The 24284-nt window shown below is 36.0% G+C and overlaps 1 protein-coding gene across 32 annotated transcripts in view; it reads left to right on the top strand.

Annotated features, from left to right (window-relative positions):
* The window catches only part of NRXN1 (neurexin 1), a 1076640-nt gene that overhangs the window by 65652 nt on the left and 986704 nt on the right, over nucleotides 1-24284 (top strand). The window lies entirely within an intron of this gene.

Here is a 24284-nt window from a genome sequence, read left to right as displayed (position 1 = left end):
AGTAAAAGGAATTTATCCAGAAATATTTCTAAATTTTTGGGTTCTTCAACTCTGATATCACAATTTCGTTTTCTACTTAATGTATCTGTCTTCTATAACTGGAATATTACTCTCTGAGAAAAAGATTATTATATTTTTGTATTTTGAAGTTCTGTATTACCGTTGTATTTCCAAATCCTCTAATATTTCCTGGCACTCACTGAGTGCTAACAGGAAATAAGTATTGAATGTCAGTGAGCTGGCTCAACAGGAAAAGGTACCTGCTGCCAAGCCTGACAAGCTGAGTTCAATCCCCCAAGACGGTCCAAGGAGGAAACAAGATCCCTCAAGTTGCATTCTGACCACCACACTCACACACACACACAAACTTACACAGAAAGGAAAATAAAGATTTAAAGATATTATATTAAAACAAAACAAAACAAAACAAAAAAACTAGTGGTTAAATAAAATTGGTGGCAGCCAGTTACTGGAAGGAATAAAAGTGGGCAGGATTGGAGTTCCCTGGTGGGAGATGAGAGAAGAGAAAAGATGGAGAAAGAGGACATGGGCCGATGGAGCATATCCAGCCCCAGAGGGATAACTTATCGGCAAGTAACTTGGGTTGTATAGATGAGAGAGAGCTAAATAGCTTAGAGGGTTGATATCTGCCCAGCTCCAGTGCTTTCAGCTTGTAAAATAATTTATAGTCTCTCTGTGTCCATTATTTTGGACACTAGCAGTTTTAAAGGAAATAGTTGCTTTATTAATTATATGTTACATCAACCTTTACTCTAGAATATTATTCTGGCAGGACAAATTGTAGGTTAAAGGCTTAGTGGCTGAGATGGTATCCCAAACACTTCACTGGGAGTTTTGTCTAGCAACAGGAGATAACTTTTTTTTTTAACTGGTTATACATTAACACATGGCTGTTAACATACTGAAAACTCCATTTATAAGAAATACGTAGCTGTTTTTTTATCCTTAAATGCCATTAGGGATAAGTGAGTCACACATTTTGAAATGTTTGCAAAATTATTTCCATACTTTTGGATGGTGCTTGAAAGATTTGACTAACCTATCTAAATACATAACAGAGTCAAAAACTCAGCACTTGGCCACATTAAGGATGTAAAAACTCCTTAGGACATAAACGAACCAAATTACACAGGAAACAATCAGAGAAGATCCCTGCCTTGTGACTAGCATGAGCTGTTGCAGCCTTTCTGTTAAGTCTAAATGACTTAGTAATGATACTTGATAATAATTTCCCAACTTCTTGCTTATTTCTGTTTATATTTAAAATATAAAAACAGGTGTCTATTTTTATGTACTAAAGAAATTGTGATCAACCAATCAAGTGGCCTCATATTTCTAAATTATATAGCCTTATGGTTAGTGTAAATGTTCATCTTTGCTACTAATGAGGTATGCACATTTGCAACTCACCTGACTTTAGGCCTGTTTCTTTTCAGAACAACTCAGTGTTCCTCACATTAAGGTGGAGTTCTTACTTCCTGGTATGCAAGCAATTTCAAACTTTTAAGAATAGAAATTAAATGCTATATTTATTCCAATGATAACTGTTGAAAGAGAACAGAGTTTTATTTCTAACACTAGTTGAAATGGAAATCTTCAAATATAATCTTCCATTAGGCATTTTCAGATTCAGAGAAAATATGAACTTCAGCCATGAGTCTGTAATCACATAATGCAAGCAATGAAGATGAGTTATAAATAAATCTTTCTGTTTTAAAAATACACATTTATTTAATGTGTATGTGTATGCCCCCAGCACATGTGTGGAGTTCAAAGCACAATTGTAGGAGTCTCTTCTCTCCTTCCACTTTTGACACCTGGGGATTGAACTTGGATCCTCATGTTTGGCAGTGGGTCTGCAAGGCTGCTATGACATCCTTCTGCACCATGAGTCTTTATTACAGAGTGAGCATTAGAGAATATTTTCTTTAAAAATCTGTCACAAACATATAGTAGGTAGCAGCCTCATGGTACAGATGCAGATACAAACTGAAAATATTCTGAAGATGGCTTTCTTCGCCTATTACAGGAGTTACTTTATTTAGGTAAAGGAAGGGAATGGTTCACCCTACAAGTAAGCTCAGTGTAGAAACTCATAGAAATGCTCACCCATTCGCCCCTGTTATAGATGATAATTTCATCTAGCAGTGCAGGCTTTATTAGCTTAGAGTTGTTCCTATAGTTTATTTTCAGTAATTATTCTTTATAAAAACTCAAATATTTTGTTCAACCACAGACTATAGATTTAAGATTGTTTAAATGTTGGCTGTGCTCCCACTCTGTCAATCATAAGAAAATGTAGCTACTAGGAAAGCCATATTTCTAGTTTGGAAAAGGCAGCAATGAGAGAATGGAGGGATGTAAGGAGTGTAAAAGGGAGATGGAGAGAGAATAAGAACGAACCAGGGAAACACTTGGATAAAGAACAGCTATGTTTCTTGAAGAGATTCTGTCTCCGTCTGATAAGGATAGGGCTTCACAAAAAAGATCCGATGTTTGAGTTCACTGATCTTTATGTATTCAAATGCTGGATTCTTATAGTTTCTGCCACATCTTTAAGGAAAATCAAGGAATGTTTGTTAAAAACTTAACTTAGAAATAACGTATTAAAAATTATCTTTCAGGAACTGCAAGAAGTCAAGTAAGTAGTTCCTTTTTGTTTTCATTCAACTTTGTGAAAGTAATCCAAGACCACACATAATATTCGTATTTTAATTTCATGTTACTGTGATGTACAATAAAGTCACTGAAATTCTTGAAGCTGAAGGTTTTCATTTGCTATAATAGGATGAGTTAAAGGGAAAAGTAAATACTACTTTGAGTTTTAAATGCCATGTTCCTTAAAAGTAAGGTTATGGTGCACATGTGTGACCTCAACCAAATCACATGTCATAGTGCTTGTTTACATAGTGTTCAAGGGATTTTAGGATGACTACAAAGATGTTCAGTAATCACCCTCTTTCATTACTGGACATTTTCATCACCTCAAAAGCAACTCCCTAACTACAACAACTCATTCCATTTTCTCTTCTCTGTCTAGTCACAGTCTTTTTGAATCAAGATTTCCCTGGTCAGAACAGTCTTTATATATGAAATCATGCACTATATGTTGTTCGTATGTGGCTTCTTTGATTTAATACAATATCCTAATATTGTACCAGGTATTAGTGCTTTAGCTATTTTTATGACGGATCACTTCTTGTTGCGTTTTAAAAAAAAGGGGGGGGCATTTTTATAATCTATCCATCGGTGATAGACCTTTGAGTTATTTAAATAGTTTTAGCTATTATGAGCAATGACACTATAATAAACATTCATGAAATTTTTGTGTGAATAAGTGTTTTCAGATTTCTTAGGCATTCATCTAAATGTGAATTCCCTAGGTCATATTGTGACCACCATTTTGACAGCCTGCTATTCTGTTTTCCAAAGTGATAGTACATTTTACATTCTAGTCAGCAGTCGGTGAGGACACCAGGTCCTCCATGTAGACATCGATGGTTGTGATTGTTTGCCTTGATTTTACTCACCCAAGGGAGTGACAAGGGAAACAAACCTCCAATACTTCTTAAAACTATAAATACAACAATAATTCTACACAATTTTTCCAGAAAAAAACTGTAACAATATATAACATTTATGTTACATTGTGACTGAGTAGGATTTGGAATGTAATGTGGGTTTACCTTTGTGAGTGAATCACGGAAGTAGCAAACTAGGAGTGGAGGGCACTTCCTAGCTGAAGAGACCAACAAAGCATATCGGCTGAGAGGAGACTTCTGTTGAATGCTGGCAAGTGACTTTTCACATTAGACAATAATAAATCTCAGGCTGCCTCTGGTGAACATTGTACTTTAGATACTAACCATGGAACTTAAATAAGGGGAGAGAATGGCATATAAGTTGAAAAGGAAAAAATAAAACCATGTCTATTGACAGATGAAAATCCCAGGGGCCTTTCCCCCAGCATGAATTCTTATAGTTAATGATTTCATCAGACTGGCAGCATACAAGATCAATATGAAAAAGTGAATGGATTTTATAAAATAGAAGCAAAAATATTTGAAATTAAGTCTTAAAAGTCCACCTACAAGACCGCACATCCAAGCACAAAATTGTCTTGGGCAACTTAAATTAGAAAGCACAGACTGTGAGAAAGTAATATCCCACTCTCCACTCTACTGTGGAGAGTGTTCTGTCCATTGTCTAGATCTGGGTAGGGGTTTAAGGTTTACCGCCTGTATTGTCCTTGGCTGGTGCCTTAGTTTGAGTGAGACCCCTGGGCCCAAATCTGCCTATCATAATGCTCTACTTGTAGGTTTCTAGGACCCTCTGGATCCTTCTACTTTGCCATTCTCCCATGCTTCTCTCATCTAGAGTCCCACTAGAATGTCCTCCCCTCTGTCTCAGTTTCCTGGTAAGTGAAGGCTTTCGTGCGACATGCCCCTTGGGCTAATATGCAGATATAAGTGAGTATATACCCTTTGAGTCTTTCTGCTTCTGGGTTAACTAACTCATTATGATCATTTCTAGCTCAATCCATTTATCCACAAATTTCGTGAATTCCTTTTTTTAATAGCTGAATAGTATTCCATAATGTATATGTACCACAGTTTCTTTATCCATTCTTCTACTGAGGGACACTTAGGCTGTTTCTATGTTCTGGCTATTATGAATAAGGCTGACAGCAGGTTACCAAGAAGAGACTTGATACCCTATGAACATATACAGGGGGAGGTAATCCCCCTCAGGAACAGTCATAGGGGAGGGGAATAAGGGGAAAATGGGAGGGAGGGAAGAATGGGAGGATACAAGGGATGGGATAACCATTGAGATGTAACAAGAATAAATTAATAAAGGAGAAAAAATGAAAAAAAAAGAAAGCACAGACTGGTCTTGAAGGCTGAATAAATAAACAAGCAAATAAGTAAACAAATAAATGGAGAGGCACAAAGTTGAGTGTTCAGTGAAGTAGTGGATAAGTCTGAGAAACAATCATAAAGGGAATGATAAATGTGATCCAAACTCATTGTATGAAATTCTTTAAAGACTAATAACTTAAGAAAACCATCCTATAGTAGCCTGCAACATTTTTTTCTAATTTCCCAAGATATGATTTTTATCAGAAAAAGAAATGTGAATTACAAATTTGGACATAGAACCAACACTAGCTTCTTGTGTATACCCACATGCATGATGTGTGTATGCCTTTGAGTGTGTGTGTGTGTGTGTGTGTGTGTGTGTGTGTGTGTGTGTGTGTGTGTGTGTGTTGATGCTGTGAACAACTGCAAGGCTTGTATATATGAAGCTATGGCTCTTTCACTGAGTCATTTTATCAGCCCTTATATACTAACTTTTGAGAGCGGAAATGAAGGTGCTGAGATGCCAGGTGCAGAAGCCCATGTCTTTCTGAGGTGCTCTGGTGCTTACACATATTTAGCAAAATGCTGGATGGACAACATCAGCTTGTCATTGAAACCCAAATTATGGAAGGTGCTGCATTGCAACTGTTTCTTCTGCTGAACATGGCAACTCTCTGTTCTCTTGACCTTAGTCCCTGAAAACAGTCAAGTTTCTAGGACATACTTCTAGAAAAACAAAACAGCAAAATTTGGCCTAGAAACACAGAACCTGATATCGATTGAATAAGAAAAGTAAATAAAGCATTCCAGTTTCTGTTTTATTAAAGAAATGTCACAGGCAGGGTAAGCAAGTCCTCAATAAGTCTTGCCTCACAAATATGTATGTCAGATATATTAGGACAGAAGGCTGAGGATGGTGTTCCAATGTCATAGAGAGTTATGGGTGACTATTTAGGCAACAAACTGTCTCTGTCATCTTGTCTCTTTGGAAGCTGCTAATCTGCACTTCTTTTCTACTCAAATAATTTTATTCTTTCTCAGAGTTTCTGAGGTTGAAGACCAGATAGTTTAGTTTTACAATTAAGCTTAGTTGTTCAGAGGTTAATATGCTTTTGGGTCTAGATAGATGTTTTAAGTTGATAATGATGAGATATGATAGATATTGATTTACATTCAGAATTTTAGATGCACCAAGACAGGAAAGATGTTTTCTTCAAGGCTGCCAAATACAAATGGCCGAAACACTATGAATGTAATATTTATATAATTCATGATAGTTTTGTGGTTCTTCTTGCTGTAGGTAGTTTATTATATATGTGTGTAACAATAGAAATGTATATGTAGAAAAGAAAAATAATAAAAAAGAAAAAAATTTAAAGAAGAGAAAGAAATGTCACAGGGTATTTTCTAGCCAACGACAAGATTGTTATTAAGTTAAGGATTCACTACAGTCAAACTTTTTTTTTTTTAACGGAAACATTTTCCACTGTCCACAGTGGATGTCCAAGGCTTCCGGATCAGAATCATTGATTAAATCACCTATTGTTTTAAATGTCATTTAAGATTAAATTATGTTTCAAGTGGGAAATACTCCTAAAAAATAATTCACAAGAAGACTTAAATACATAATTTCAGATGAACTTTTTCTTTCCTACATTGAAACAGAAGTAGTCTCCTTTTATATTATTATTTAATTATTTCAACAATTTTGTGCATGAAAAAAACTATGACAAGAGGTTGCCACTTACTTATTACTAATATTTCATCGAGCATACTGTAATTGTATGCTGTTTTAATTTATTGTGCTCATTACAATTTGGGCTAAGTAATGGTGGTTATTGTGGTGGAGGCTGGCCTGTGCATAGCTGAATAACTCCTAAGATAATTGGCTTTTGTTGAGTAGACACTAGTCATGGCTTCTCCCTACTCTGAAGTCAGAATATCTTTGGATGGATAAGAACTTTCTGATGGTACCTCATTTTTTAAAAAAGGTTTACTTATTGTTCCTTGTTTATATCCTAAAATACAAAGCTCATGGAGGTCATGTTACTTGCTCAAAGACACCTAGATGATACTTGCCCAAACCAAATTTTGAAGCTGTGATTATCTTGATGAGTATGTGCACTATCTTGACCAACAAAGTTTTACATCATTTTTTTTTCTTCTCTCTTCTTTTTGAGACAAGGTCTCCCAATGTAGCCCTGGGTAGCCCGGAAATTACCACACAGACAAATCTATCTTCTACACATAGAAATCCACCACTTCTGCCTCCTGAGTGCTGGGATTAGAGATGTGCATCACCATGTCAGGCTATATTCTTACTTTTGATGAAGTGGTGGTGATTTTCAAAATGACCCTGAGCTTTAAAGAGATCCCTGAAGCACTGCTTTGAGATCCTAGTAAGCACCTTTTTGACTTCATGATACCGGCCTTGTCTGTCATGTACCTTGTTCGTTTCCTGTCATTGTGTTGTGGTGGACTTGTGAGTCAGAATGCCTCTGGTGATTGATCTGGGTGAGAGGCCTGACACTGCTGTCCCTGAGTTTCTGCACTACAGATGTAAATACGGGCTGAACAACAAAGTGCTGCAGAAGTTCTATATGTCTACCACCAACACTTTGGTTAGGGTGACCTGTGGCATCATGTGTGAAGTATGTATGACATGAAACAGACCATTGAAATCTTTAAATATCAGATAGCAGATTTTGAATCTAATATAATACAGAGCCTTGACCAATTTGATTTCAGCTTTCCTAGAAGAATTTACTGGAAACTGTCTCATCAGAGCTGAAGTGGGTATAAGGTAGAGACACTATTCATCAGCATTGCTTTCCTGCAAGGGTTCCATGCGTTTTACTGGTCCAACTTTTGCCAGTCGGTCTCTGGGGAAACATTAGGCCCATGCTATAGTCAGCTACTGCATACATGAGTGAGAGATTACAGAAATTATTTACTTATTTCTTAAGTTAATTGCTTGTTCAGTTATTACCAATTCTTCCTCATGTACTACATTTCTTTCAAAGGGCTAGGTGAAAAGGAAATGTTGCATTTTCTATAAAAAATGTTTTTGGGAGATGTAAAAGTCAATGCCACCATGCAATGGAATTGCTCTCAAATCCCAAGTTGCACATTTTCTAGCTCTCTGGATATTCACCACAATCTTGCTTTGTTTTTTTTTTTTTTTTTCGTTAAACAAACAAAGAAAGCCACAAAAATATATGGCATACTGTTCTGTCACTGTCAATTATATTTGCTCATGATCTTCTAGCATAGCCTAAATGAATATTTTAGCTATGACTTATCAGTGGAATTCACTTATGAACTGCTATATTTGTACACCACTTTTTAAAAATGCATACTTTAGTGTTTTTCTTTTTAAGAAATGTGATGGCTAAGTAGATTAACTTGTTAAATACTGTAAAGCCATCCCCAATGAAGTTTAACTCATTTATCTATAATTACTCTTTGAACTTCACTGAAGAACTGTAACTGCACATGGATGTGACCAGCAGGGCTAGGCCATGCCTCTCTTGCCTTTCTTTACCAGCAGTTTGTGAGCTGTGATTTTTATCTACTTAGAATGTGTCTAGTATATAAGTACACATAGCTTTTATTTTATATGTTTTATGGGGATCAATGCAGGTCAGCATGGAGTCTCTCCCTCCCTCCCTCTCTCTCTCTCTCTCTTTCTCTCTCTCTCTCTCTCTCTCTCACACACACACACACACACACACACAAACACACATACATACACATACACACACATACACACACACACATACACACATACAATGGGGTACAGTCAGTGCTTCCCTGTACCTAATCTAACCCCTTTGTCCTCTGACACAGCTCTCCTGTACTACACATAAGGTACCCCAACTGTAAGTAGGTACCCATTAGTCAATACTCATAGATTTTTCATTCTTTATCTCAAATTGCTATCTACTGACTCCCCTATGACTGAGGGACATTTTCATCTTGACCTAGTCTGATGACCCCTGGCACCTTCCGTAATTTGTAATAGTCAGCCTGTAGCATCAGGTTTCTCGTTTTGTTATTTGTTTTCTGATATGACCCTGGTTTTGTTACTTAGAGCCTTTCTCTGTGAAGAAATGATTGCTTGGTACCCATTTAACAGATACTTCACCTTTGCCTTGGTTCTCAGTACACAAAGAACAGAAACTCAGCTTTGTGTGCCAGGTTATGTGACTACACCCACTTTCCACAGATAGTTGTTCTTGCTTTCCTGGAGTTCTTCCCACTGCTGTCCTCTGTTCTCAGGGGTCACACTGATGCAGCCTTCTCAACTTCTTATTCCACTGGGTTGCATCTGCCCATGACACAATTCTAGCTCATCACTGCTCTGTGTCATAAACTGTTAAACCAGCCATCAGTCAGACTCCATGGGCAGCATTCACATCAGTAAAGTGCACGCTACAGCTATGCAGTGAACTGAGTGTTGATGGCAACCAAGAAATAGCCTTGGAGTTGAAATCTCCTAAAGTTGGTTCCTACAAAAAGTTGGTATAGGTGAATGAATCAACCAAGTAACATTAAACATTATAATGAGAATTAAAAATTAGCATCATTATAGTATTTGACTTTTATAACCAAGATAAAAGATGGTCTCATTTAAATGTAGTGTGAAGACAGGCATTGAAATTTGATGATATTTCATTTCTTCAGAGGTCATGCAGTATTGCTCCACAGGAAGAACAGGGAGGTAGAACCTCATTCTTAAGGATATTTTAGGCTTAAGTATATGCTCTGGTGTTCATGTTTGTAATGATGTGTGGACACAAGAGTTCCTGTCTGCAATACTTAGAGAACAGTGAGCCAACAAACAAACATTTCTGTTACAATTACCCTATATTATGCTTCCTATGAAGGACTTTCTGCCTTTTAAATTTGTCCTTTTTTATCTCTAATGCCAATTGTTTTGCTATGGTTCATCAGTTGAATTTGATCCATCATGAGATTTGTTTTCTTACTGTAACATTTTCTTCCGATTATGAAGTAGTTCACATGACACAAGATGTGTAATAATAGCCAAATAATACACACAATACTTAAACCATGTACTTCCACCTTTGAAAATCCAGCTCTTCAGCACTTGTACTGGGAATGCCTATGTGTTGTTGTGCTTTGTTTTCTAGGCACTCTGGGAAATTATCTTACATGTCTCCCTAAGTTTTTCTGTGTTCTCTGTTTAGAAAACTGAGACTCACAGACAGTCAAGATTTGTGTAAGGTTCCACGGTAAATGATTGACCTTGGATTTGATCTCTGGGAGTGGATCTGAAGTTCACACCAACATTCTTCCAGAACTCTTTAAGGAATCATTCCGGGAGAATTTGAGTTTATTTCTTTTTTAAAATATATTTTATTAATTTATTCATATTACATCTAAATTGTTATCCCATCCCTTCTATCCTCCCTTTTCTCCTTCCCTCCCATTTTTCCCTTACTCCTCTCCCCTATGACTGTGACTGAGGGGGACCTCCTCCCCCTGTATATGCTCATAGGGCATCAAGTCTCTTCTTGGTAGCCTGCTATCCTTCCTCTGAGTGCTACCAGGCCTCCCCATGCAGGAGATGTGGTCAAATATAGGGCACCAGAGTTCATGTGAAAGTCAGTGCCCACTTTCCACTCAACTGTGAAGAATGTCCTGTCCACTGGCTAGATCTGGGTAGGGGTTCGAAGTTTACTTCACATATTGTCCTAGCACACAACAAGAACATTTGCTCAACCATGTTCATAGAAGCCTTATTCATCATAGCCAGAACATGGAAAAAGCCTAACTGTCCCTCAGTAGAAGAATAGGTAAAGAAACTGGTACATTTACACTATGGAATACTACTCAGCTATTAAAAACAAGGAATTCCCAAAATTTGTGGACAAATGGATTGAACTAGAGATGATCATAATGAATGAGTTAACCCAGAAGCAGAAAGAGTCAAATGGTATATACTCACTTATATCTGGACACTAGCTCAAGGGGCATGTCTCATGAAAGGTTTCACCTACCTGAAAAGTGGGACAGAGGGTAGGACATCCTATTGGGACTCTAGATGAGAGAAGCATGGGAGAATGTGGAAATAGAAGGATCCACAGAATCCTAGAAACCTACAAGAAGAACATTATGACAGGCAGATCTGGGCCCAGAGGTCCTGCTCAAACTGAGTTTATTTATTATGCCTTCCAAGTTCCTACCTTCTTGATGCAGGGAGTCAGTGCGAGTCTCTGTTAATACTTTCTCCTCCATAAACCGTGATAACAGGCCAGCTGTGAAAAGCATTATACTGGACACATTTGATTAATCAGTGTGAAGCTTAAGTTGATGTTTTCTTCTGGAAGCTTAATATCTTGATGGGTCCTCTTCTATTTTAAAGACAACGTCAAATGGGAAAGGGAAGCAGAAGTTACGGTGAAGTATGATGCAGGGTATGAAAAAAAAGGACTGGATTGAAGAAGAGAAATGGAGTCAAGTTGGATACTAGTCTCTTATTTCATAATACATAGTGGAAGCCTTTTAGAGGCATTTGTTTTAAATTAATTTCTCATCTTCCTTTTAAAATAAAAAGTCTGTGAAGCCATAGATATGTCTGATTTGTTTAACTTGATAGCTCTAAAACCCATAGTTGTGCCTTGTATGTAGCATGCACATAGTGAAAACTTAATGAAAGAGTTGAACATGAAGATCAAAGGCAGTATTCAATCTGGCTTATATTTACTGAAACATCTTCTGTCTTGGAGTTTAATACTGTTGGATGGTCTTTTCATCCCTAAATTATTTAATTTATCAGTTTGTTGTATTTATATGTATGAAACCGAGCATCTACAAGGATCTCAGACACACTCCAGCAACACATATTTATAAAGGATCTGTTTTACTGTCTTAAAATGAAAGTCATTGTCAAGATAATCTACTCAGATGATGGAGTATAGGTCATACAACACAACTTTAAAAAATAAGTATAATTCCATAGCAATAACATGAAGGATAATGTAAAGAATGTTATTTTTGCAAAATTATGTTTATTGCTGAAGCAAATGTTCATGTGTGTATGTAATAGGACTAATGAGGTAGTCAGGTGCCTATGCCTAAGTATAGAAGCTGATGACTAGAAAGACAAGTTTTCACACTAACACAGGTGGTTATGCTGGTGACTCACATCATAAGGGGTGTTATGTTGATGACATATTCCTTTTGAAATTGCAAAGAGACTCTTGGTAAAATTTTAAACCAAATAAGCTTTAAACCTCTCCAGGTTTACATAGTCATTCTTGTAGTCATAGAATCCTGTGTGAATACGGTCTATATTTTTGAGACATTCTCAAAAAGAAGATATTTTTCAAAAGAAGATTCAAGCTTGGGTGGGAGATGATCAGATTTCAGTCCTCTTCCAAGTATCCAAAAGGAAATGTTTCCTTAAGTCAGCTATGTTTTTATTTAGATGTTTTATAATTTTATTAACCATGCATGATAGATGAGACTCTGGTTATTTAATTTCTCTCTCATATATAAATGGAAGTACTTAAAGTTAATTTCTCTGTATGTATTTAACAAGATTTCCTTTATGATATGTAGTTAGTGCCAATTCTAACATAAAACAGTAACACCTTTAATGATGACGCTTTTGTTTTAAAAAGTTGGTGTCCGTTCACATAAAATAAAAAATGCTATCGTCATTTGTGCAGTGTATCAAGAATGCCAGTTACAGTCATAAAAAAGAAGAGAACAATTTCAGTGAAAAATTCTTTGCCAGTCCAACATTTGTCTATCCAAATTATTCTGCTACATCCTACCCACCCCCCAAACACACACACACACACACACACACACACACACACACACACACACACACAGCTGCTAGATATAGATTAGACAGATGATAGATAGAAGATTGACAGATGGATGATAGATGATAGATAATAGAGATAAATGATTAATAGACAGATGATAGATAATTATATATACAGATGATTGATACATAGGTGATAAATTGATTATGAGTAGGTTGATAGATACCTAGATCCTCGATTAACAATTATCATTTCCTTTTTAGATTTTCTTATACTCTTGAAAAGGGAAACCCCATATATTTAACTCACCTGCATTGAGATAAGTGTATTTATCCAATGACAGCAGCCTGAACTGTCAAATAAAGTTCTGAGAAACCTGTCAGGACATGGTCTGGAATTTGATACAGTTTTGTCTTTCAATTTTATGTTGCTATCTTAAAATATATTTTTTCGTATTTACTCTTGCAAAAGCTTTATGTACAGATTATTTCTAAAGCTGATATGATTCTTTGGCATGCTTAGATTAGTATACTACAGAGGAGAATAATAGAACAGAGGTGTGTTCTCACACCACTTTGAGAAAAATAAATAATAAATTGGAAAAACACGTTGGGTATTTCTCTTGCCTCAAACATTTGCCTAGGAAATCATTCTGACATTGCTATTCTTATTAGCATACAAATAGAAGGATTTTTGTTTTGTTTTGCTTTGTTTACTTCACATCTTTGTTTTAGTTGATTTCCTTTACCTTTACAGTAATATCAGTTTAAGCTAGATGGCACGTACAAAGGTGGCAAACACCAATTGAATTCTAGTTTGTTTTGTTTTGTTTTTCAAAGTCTTCTCCTTCATATGTGCACTTCAGGAGAAGCAGGTGAACGATATATGAATTATATCTTATCAACAGAAACTCATGCATGACTCTAGGAGTATCTGATGGGAAATGCAAAGTCAGTAAACTTAGTGCATGCCATGTTCTGGCCATGCAGTAGAAGCTCTCCAGGGAGGTCGTTGCTTTTTGAGTTCCCAAATTTTCCAAGCTGTCAAAAGATTTTTTGTCTTGCAGAAGCAGTGAAAAGCCTGTAGGAAAGTGAAGGTCTGAGGGTGAAGGGTTGGGGTGTGTGTGGATGTGGAACTTTATATAGCCGGGTCAAAGGAGTCGCAGAATTTCAGGTCTATTCCAGGAAGAAGGGAAAGTGTGTCTGGTATATTTCCTGAAACATAGTGGAATTACCAAATCAAATCTATGGCTGTCTCTACTGTTTGTATTCCTCAGTTTTATTTTGCTAATTGTTTTAATGATGATGTTTCTGTATGAGTATGTGTAAACTGTTCAGTCCAGTCTGTTTCTTGGTGTCACTTTCTGCATCTTGGAAGCATCAAAATTGAAATGAAAGGTAAGTGACTAAATTAGAAACATTAACAAACAAACAGATGCATTCTGTTTGTCTAATTAAATCCTTCCATTCATTTTTGTATGTTTCAATATAGTGATTTTTCCCTCTGAGTCTCGAGTGCCTCTATTGAAAGAGATATGTGTAGTAAAATTAATGTATTTATAACTTAAGTAAATCAAATGGACTAGCTAAAATAGGTATTTTCAGATTCTTCTCACACAGTTCCTGCTAGTATAATCATAATGCAAGTTTACATATTAAAATAAGTTCTAGATTAATTAATCACAATTAGTCCTTAAATTATATAGAGAGCAGATCTAATGATTTTCTGTGTTGCTGTATTCAGTTTGTTTGGTGTTCAGGAACAGCAGAACTAAAATTGGTGGGCATGTCATACCGAATTTGTGGAAATGCCTATTGAAGAGTCTCTTGGTGCTCTGCGAACTTTCCAGGAGGGAAGTGTGCCTTTTCATTATCCTTTGTTGAAAATTATCTGCTCATTTTTATTAAATTGAACTCCAAATTAACTTCAGTGAAGTTTGGTACCAGAACTATGCAGGACACAAAGGAACTGGGCTCAGTGAGCTTCTGCCTAGAGGAGAGCTGTACAATACACGGCTACTCTGAGACTCAAAAAGATGTTTTGAATTCTTACCATCATCACGGAAGCACTGCATGAAATGCACAGGCAGCCTGCTTCAGGTGTTCTCTGAGTGCTCAGAATTCGTGATGTGATTCACTTTGTTTCAGGCATGGATTACTACCCACCCAGAGCAGCCAAGTAACCTTCAAACTAGCAAACACATCTGGCAAATATTAGCACATTAGTATTTAGAATTGTAATCTTTTTATTTCCTGATGGTATGTTTGCAGGAATTTTACATCATTATTATACTACATCTGTTTAATTGTATTCCAGAGATTAATAACTCATATTGTATATTTGTAATAGCTTAAATTGTAGCATGACAAAGACTTTTTTCTTGTTCAACTTGTTATTTTACTAGATTCCTCTAAAAGAACATTTACAAATTACCATTGACCACTGTTTAGGAGATATGGGAAAATCACATTTAATTTCATTTTTTAGAGAAATTAAATTGCTATAAAAGAGCTTATTGACTCTCCCTTAGCAGAAGAGTTACATGATAGCAAAAGACCTGTTAATGTCAGAAACTGAAGCAAAAGATTAGGAAAGTGGGTGCAGCGGAGACCTGTGAGTCAGTAGGTGCTTTCTTGGAGAGGGATATCTGTGCTTTGCATAAAAAGCACATTCCTGAAGGTAGACTTTGAAATACCTATGGATTACAAAATATGCCAGACCTATATGAAAATGACTCTAGCACTCTTTTATTTTTAGAAGTCAACATTTCATAATTTATGGAGGAATGCATAGCCAGGTTGTATCTCTGAATGAATGAATGAAGTAAATAATTTGTGGCTTATACATGTTTGATGAAATTATAGAGTGATTAAAATAACATTTTTCTCTTTTCACTAACCTGAAGAAAACTTATATTGTAAAGTAGGCTTGATGCTTGTATATTTTACTAGGATGTGAGGAACTGCCATCAATTTCATCTTGATTTGGAGTTTTAATTTCTCCTTAGCATTTAATGAAAGATGGTTTGATTATGATATAAAGGAATTTTATGATAGTTGATTTGTATTGATAGATTTTTTAAATGATTTGGAGTGATAAAATGTCTTCTATATATAATCTTAAATACTACTACAATCCCTTCAACCTGCCCAGATTCTGTACAATATCAATGGGTCTCATATTTTGAGTTTAAAGTAGTTTAGGCCTCCATCGCCGTGCAGAGACAAAGGCACTGATGGTGGAAATAAAATAGAATTTTGTTTGTTTCTGTATTTTGATGCTTGGCTATTTATACTAATATTATAAAGTTATTCCATAAAAGTTATTTTTAAGTAATAATATTATATCAAGGTAGGTAAAAGGTGTCTTTGACTAGTTTTTAAAAATGAATTCACTCCGCAAACTATGTTCTGTGTTTACAATGGGTAGGGATTGTTTCTGATTTCTAGATGGTAGTAAAGGGATATCTTCATATTCTCTAGATAGTTCTTGATTTTGGTTAGTTTATATGATTAATCTACAAGTCAATATTTGAATATTCAAATTTAGATTTTATACATGTTAGTAAAAATATTTGTGTTAGAAGAAACCTCTAGATCCAAATAAACGATACCCCAGAGGATTTATGATGCATATTGATTCAGGTATTCACTGTCCACTAACTTTTAGCACAGAGCAGGGCTTCCTTTGATAGAGCATGAAAGTGGGAACATATGTCCAGGGGACTGATGAGACATGTATTTCTTTTGAAAGCCACTTTCTTCCTGGATTATATAAGCAATATTTAGCAAAGTATAAATCATTAGAATTCTAATGTACAAAGTTATTTAAGTATCTGTGACTTGATAGTCCTTAGTGGGTTTGTTTCCTGTCATTTTTCTACATTCAATTCAGAAATATTTAATGTTTTAAGAACATTTTACAATTTAAAGTATATTGATTGACGTGATCAGTTTCATGGTGCTTAAATCAGTTTAGGAACTAAATTGGTTTCCATACACTTGCTTATAATTTTTAAAAAATCATTGTTAAATATAATTTTAATTGCTTTTTCCTTGTGTCTAGGGTCAAAAAGTTGAATAGAACAATAGTCTATATGGCATCTTTTCCAAGTTTGATTCTGGTTGAATTATGTCACTAGGCCTTGCTCACAAAATAAAGCCTCTCTAGGGAAATTAATTTGAGAATCACCAGGCTGCACAAAGGGATTGTGTTTCTTAGGGTCATCTTGTCATTTTCAGTCATAATGATGCACTGTGAGTAAAAGGAAGAGGGTAGAACTCTTGACAAATGTCTTTTCAATAATCATGCTCACAGTGTCAGCTTCTGGTGTCCTATGCAGCCTTTCTAAACCTGTGGTCAGAGACTCCTTGACAAACATCTTCATGACTAATGTGCCTTAAGCTCGTTTCAGAAAGTGTGTCTTAAGATGTCAGCTCTATAGGCTCCTACGTGTTTAGTCTTTCCAATATCAGGACTTCATTAAATCGGTTCTCAGTGACTTTGCACTGTGTGCCCTCTGTGTTTGTCTCCAAGTGGATGTGACTTTCAGGAGTTTAAAAACATGGAGTTGAAAAGTGCATCAAGTAACAACAGTAATTGTTTTGACATGTCACAAGTACATTTATAAATTTTCTTCCCAAATCGTCCTCAAATTTTGTAATTACTTTACCTTGACCAAACATAAAAAATTCACCTGGGCCTTATTTTACTCATTAACTATGTAAAGGCAGAGTAATTTTGGCTTTGAAACTTGGCAAATATTCACATCCACTCCATTCCATTTTATAATCCATTGCTCTTAGCTACCTGTTAGTAGTGATATTTCTGTAGCACTGGAGAATTAGGAACAAGGGCAGAAGTGTGAAGCTGCCGCTCAGGATTTGCTAGAACACAATTGTGCATATCTATATGTTGCTTGTAACTTCTGTCACACTTCAGTAACTCAGCTGAATGGTTACAAAAGTGACTACTACAGTGCCCGAAGGCTATAAAACACCAATTGATCCTTTATAGATAATATTGGGAAGTCCTCACGTAGTTCAGAGCCTGGTCTAAACATTGGATGTAGATGTTAAATTGTTCACATTGCACTGTATGTGTAGAGTTGCAGAAACATTGAGAGTAAATTCTTCCTAAAAGAAGCCGTCTTTGTACTCTTAGTGTAAATGTCACTGGTTTGTTAATTTATACACATCCCTGTGCCTTAATTATGGGCTTAGCACACTGCAGCAGTAGCCAAGCTGGCGTCCTTCAAGCACAGGATTATTTAATTATTGTGGCTAGAGGCTTTAATCAAGTCCTTCTTATAGAAAACAAACAAATGATTAGCCTTTACAGTACAGGCATAAACAGGAATCTGACAGAGGAATTTTCTAATTATACTGCACCGTTTTGGAAATCAGTTTGTATTCAAACTCTCAGTGTTACTCAGTATAGAATTTCCTTTTCACTGTATAGAGTAAGAAAATTCTTAAATGTATTAAAGCTAAACTTCAGTTTCACTGAAGTACTATCCCTTCCTGTGCCATCACAGAAAATTAGTTGATAGGATTAGACAAATACTCAGACATCTATTGTAAGCAGTTTATACGAGTCTTACTAATTACAACTACCCAATGGAGTAAATTTGATTATCTTGTAATTTACAGAGCAAGACACTAGACCACAATGAGAAATGACATGCTCATTGTCATAGAGTATGGTTGGCGTCTGAATGTGAAGACATAGCTTTGATATCTTTCCAGGATGGCTTTAAACAATTTTCTGTAACGTACGTATCTAAATTGGGTCAGCTCATCTTAGGTTATCTTCCCTTCCAAATACTTGCTTTTACTTGTGCATTCTCGTTGGCAGTTAAATACACATTCCTAGTTTACAGCTGCAACTTATCCAGTTCACTATTTTAGGCAAGTAAAAAAAAAATCAACTCTGAATGAAGACCTGAAAGCTCCCTTTTAATTTGCTCAAAACACAACCAAACCTTGTATATTTGGAATGCTGAAGCCGATTTTGATTTTACCAGATGCAAAGTGTCCCTTCCATTTCTCTTTTCCAAGGCATTCTTCCCCTCAAAGGCCCAGACCTCCTAAGAAATAAAACTTGCTTAATAAAGCACGCCATTGAATTTTCCCTCTTTTTTTTTTTAACTGACATGAATGTTCCAATGACTGTGCAGCTCCCTTCCTTCCTGAGAGTTGCTCTGTAGTACATCTGTTTTTGCTTTGAATTTCAAGACTTATCTGCACATAAATCTTATCAATAGGATTTATCACTGGGGTGATTTCTTCAAGGTCTTCATAGGTCTGTGGAATATTTCCCAGATGGATTTCTGATGCAAACAGAGATGGTCTCAATTTGATCGTATATTTGGTAAAACAAGTTCTTTGTTCCAGAAGCCTCTGTAAGGTAGCTCCAATTCTTGAGAGAGATATGTAAGTGTTTACATAGAGTTTACGATTGCTCTTGACATAAATTAGCAACTTAATATGCTGGGCCACAGTTCTTCTCATCTGTAAAATGAAATTAACATACATATGAAATTTATCTCTGTTTGAGGTTAGTAAAATGTGTATTTTTAAAACATAAGTACTAATGTCCTTTTATAAAAAGATGAGTGAAATGCAGAACATTGGTAAATAGTTTGTGGGTGGTTGTTTGCTACACATCCCTCCCTACCCCCAGGGCTTACCTTTTTTTTTTTTTTTTTTTTTTTTTTGATTTTTTAAAATTAATTTATTCTTGTTACATCTCAATGGTTATCCCAGCCCTTGTATCCTCCCCTTCTTCCCTCCCTCCCATTTTCCCCTTATTCCCCTCCCCTATGACTGTGACTGAGGGGGACTTCCTCCCCCTGTATATGCTCATAGGGTATAAAGTCTCTTCTTGGTAACCTGCTGTCCTTCCTCTGAGTGCCACCAGGTCTCCCCCTCCAGGGGACATGGTCAAAGGTGAGGCACCAGAGTACGTGTGAAAGTCATATACCACTCTCCACTCAACTGTGGAGACTGTCCTGACCATTGGCTAGATCTGGGTAGTGGTTTAAAGTTTACTGCCTGTATTGTCCTTGGCTGGTGCCTTAGTTTGAGCAGGACCCCTGGGCCCAAATCTGCCTACCATAATGTTCTACTTGTAGGTTTCTAAGACCCTCTGGATCCTTCTACTTTGCTATTTTCCCATGCTTTTCTCATCCAGAGTCTCAATAGACTTACCTTTGTCTGTTGACAAGAAAGTCAGGATTCATGTAAAAAGAACTGTATTTGGATTCCTGGCCTCAGTCAGAGAGGAGAGACAGAGGTTCCTGATCTCTTTTCTGAACAGTTTGCTTTCTGGAGCTACGTTCAAAGCTCTAACCCTGAGGATAAGGGTTTGCTGTAGTATACAGATGTGCCTTTGATTCCGTTATGTGTTAAAGGTTCATTTCTGCTTTAGAATTCTAAAGCCCACAGTTTTCAAATAGGAAGTTTTTATGATTAAGGGTTTATAGCAAGGAACATTTAATGACTATAGGAAAGGATGTTAAGATTTCAGGAACCATGAGTAATAATAAGCATCAGGCAAGTGGGGAAATTATACCCTCGTATAGCCTAAGTAGGAATCAGTTTAGTGAATCACAAGGAAGTCACAGAACAAGGTAACATGATACTGCACGTGGGTCACCACGTTAATTCTGAATCATGGAATTAACCATACAACAATAGTAACCATAATCTGCATCCATGCCCAGGGACCAGAAGGCCTTTGCTTTATTTACCAGATAAGCATCATTAAATGTAGTGCTTAAATGCTTAAATGAAACCCACATGCATACTCAAAGAATTTGCTTTAAATCATTTTAACTTAGATGCAGTGTTTACATTTATTATCTATACATCAATATTAACTAATTCTGATAAAATATAGGTTAATTACTTAGCTCCAGATGTAACATTTCCATTTTAAGTAGCTTTCTTGCTTTCCAAATATAAAAAGACAAATTGGAAAAGCCTGTTGAAGTCTAGTGTGTTGGGCTTTGGACTCCATCTGGTCCACATCTCACAAAGTTTATTAAAATGTTGCATAAATTTTGACTCAAACTTTCATCCAAACAATTTAATTTGATAAAAATTGGTTTTATGTTTTTAAGTAAACCAAGGGTAACAATCTAATTACCCTTAGCAAATGCTGTCCATACTTCACAGGTAATTGTAAATGACCTTTATGATTGCTGTATTTTGACTTGGTTACTGTTTAAATGTTTTTCTTTTAGTTTTGAAGATTTACTTCCCACAGATACACTCAGAAACCTTTGGGGTCCATGAGACTAATTAGAAATTTGCTGAACACAGGATTTGGGATCAGAGTACCAGACTCTGCCATTTACTATTTCATTTAATCGCTCATATTTCCTATTTACCATGTGCTAAAATATTTATAAAATAAATGTGTAATTCTTTTTATGTCTGTTAACTAAGTGAAATTACATAAGATAAAGTATGCCATGAGTTAAGGATAAGCATTTTCTGAATCACCACTTCATCACTAGCCTTCCCTAAGCAATAACAACCCATCAAGAAAAGGAGGTGGGACAAACGCCACTTGTGACTCTTGAGTTTTCTAACAGCTTTAATGGAATGGATATTAGAACCCTGCTTGTTCTTCTCCCTTCAAAATGTTTGGATTGTTAATGTCCTTTATGCATATAAGACCAGTGGTTCTCAACCTTTCTAATGCTGTGAACCTTTAATACAATTCCTTATGTTATGGTGACACTCGACCTTAAAATTATACAGCTATATTATAACTGTAATTTTGCTACTATTATGATTTGTAATATAAAATCTGTGTTTTTTTCTGATGATCTTAGGCAACTGCTGTAAAGGGGTCATTTGAACCCGAGGAGGGTTGCAACTGAAAGGGTGAGAACTGCTGATCTAAGATTTAGGAAGATGCATAGTGGCAAAGAAACCTAGCCCGCGAAAAGAAACCTACTCATCATTAACAAAGAGTTAGTTTCATAAATGAATTAAGACAGGAATTAATAAGGCATTAATTTGCGTATTACTGAAGCACATGTGTATATATGTATGTATTTGTATATGGAGAGAGAGAGAGAGAGAGAGAGAGAGAGGGGAGAGAGAGAGAGAGAGAGAGAGAGAGAGAGAGAGAGAGAGAGAGAGAGGGGAGAGAGAATGTAAAAGTTCCTGAACCTGTATTTTGAATAAGTGAACATTAATCATAATATTATCATTAAATGGGTTTTACCTAAACATACAATGTCTTAGGATTTACTATTATTAAATAAGTGGTTTTATACTCCTATGGTGAACTACAGTGAGTGTATGGAATACTTTAAACACTAGGCAAATGGGCCAAATAGTAAAATTTTTAAAAGGCACACAGATTTTGTGAAGCCAAATGACAGGACACCCTAAGGTTCTTCTAACTCCATTTTCCTGTCCTTTCTAATTCCATTTCTGGGCCTGATGACATGAAGCCTTAAGTAACTTTATATTTTTCAGGAACTTGTAGAGTCGGCCAAGATATTTAATTACATAAAGATATAGTGTAGTATCTTGACTTTGACTATTTACTGTAATCTTTTTATTCTTCAATATTTTCAAATATACTTACAAATTCCAACATTCTATTTTCAATTAGTAGGCCCTTTTTAAATGACTGGATTTATCACTTTATTAATCAGTCCAAAATAATTTCCATGCTTTTTTAAAAGAGGCATAGTGATCGATGAAGTCATAGTTTCTTATGTGGTATTTCAGAAAATAGCAACATTTCTACTGTTGTTTTTCCCTGCAGTTTCTTCATGTGCTAAGTGTAGCTGTCAATACTGTATGTCTTGAACACAGTTTACTTCAGTGAAAATTGCCCATTGTCTAAGCAGTAAGGGTTCCTGCTACATCCTTTATTTCCAGTAACATTATCCAATACAAACACTGCATATAATAAAAGTTTTTTCTATTTTAATAAGATCAGAAATCTACAAAGATAATTAATTAAGATTATCTATTAAGATTTATTATTCTATGTTCAGGTAAACTTTGCTTGATTTATATGATGCAAAACTGCATTGAAATAGTATACTGACTTTGGCTTCCAATAGCGCATCTATTATTTTCTTTGGACTAAATAAATATCTGGTATTGTTGTGTAACCTCGTTCAAGACATTCTAATGTCATAGGGCAAGGTTTCAGCAGATTATTTCAATGTCCTTTGAGAATCATTTACTCTTCTCAGAACTTATTTTCTATATCAGGCATGAGCCCCTGTGCTTGGGATGTCTGACCAAATGTTATTTTATAGATAGTTGAGACTGTTAATGTACTTTTTATTTCTGTTCTGACATTGCCTTCTCCATTACTCTGTAACAGTGTAAATTTGATGTCATTTTCTTATAAAAATGTTTACTAGTGATTAGCATTTAATGGCAGTAATTCTTCAAATGCCGAACATAGACTTGTAGGTCTACTTAAATTTGATTTTCTATTTTACTGTGTGTGTGTGTGTGTGTGTGTGTGTGTGTGTGTGTGTGTGTGTGTGTGTGTGTGTTGTATCTGGTATGTGCATGTCTGTGAGGATGTGTGGTCTATCCTTGTGCCTCTGGAAGCCAGAAGCTGATGTTGGTTGTCTTACTTTATCACTCTGCCTCTGCTTTCCACTTACTTTTAGACACACGAAACCTGGAGCTCACCAATTGATGAAGCTGGCTGACTAGCAGGCCCTGGGGTCCATTTGATCGCAGGGCTTACACTATATTAGTCTTTTATAGGGTTGTTAGGCACCTGAATTCATTACCTTATGCATACAGAACAAGCAATTTACTGACCAAGTGTGTTCATTGGCCTATTTTATTCAGTCTTCACGTGACATGATTTTATGTCCTAAACACTTTTGCCACTTTGCCATCCCCAAAGTCATATTTTCACTTTCAATATTATTTCTCCTTACAGTTTTCATCAGATGCATTTATATTCACAGAATAGACCGTTGCAAACTCAGCCTTTTACAGAATGGAGTGAACCCAATACTCACACTTGCTCCTTTTATTTTCATCATTTTCTATGCCTGCTGCATTGCAGTTCTATATAAATGTTGATGCTTTTGTCCATAAGTTCATTTCCCTACAATCTAATACTACTAGAGATCTGTTTAAATCCAAGGGAGGTTTTTGAATTATTATTCTACAAGAAAATTCACTGTAAAAGAATGGGATGGAGTATTCATTTTACCTGCTCTAAAAATACAGTATTAACCTACTATGCTTTAAGAATTGTCTTAGACTGAAATTTAAAGGCAATAGTATTGGATGACATGGGGTGGAATACTGGAGAAGATGACCAATGATAATGGGTAATCAAATACTACATTGCTACATTATGAATTTAAATCTTCTCCCTTAATGAACAAAAATAACGAAGAATGCATACAACTTGTCATCATTAGATAGCGACAGAGACCTCTTAGGGCCCATTTTACTGTCATCAGTACCCCAGTCGAATTTTCTGAGATGGAAGAAACACAGTCTGTGTCCTTCATTCTGTTAACCGGTGATCAGCAATAGTTGACAGGCACGTCAAACGTGGCTGTAGTCACTGAGGA

The sequence above is a fragment of the Acomys minous genome (assembly GCF_964271855.1).
Source record: "Acomys minous genome assembly, chromosome: 8".
In the NCBI taxonomy this organism is placed as follows: domain Eukaryota; kingdom Metazoa; phylum Chordata; class Mammalia; order Rodentia; family Muridae; genus Acomys; species Acomys minous.
This window is presented reverse-complemented; position numbering and strand designations above follow the sequence as displayed.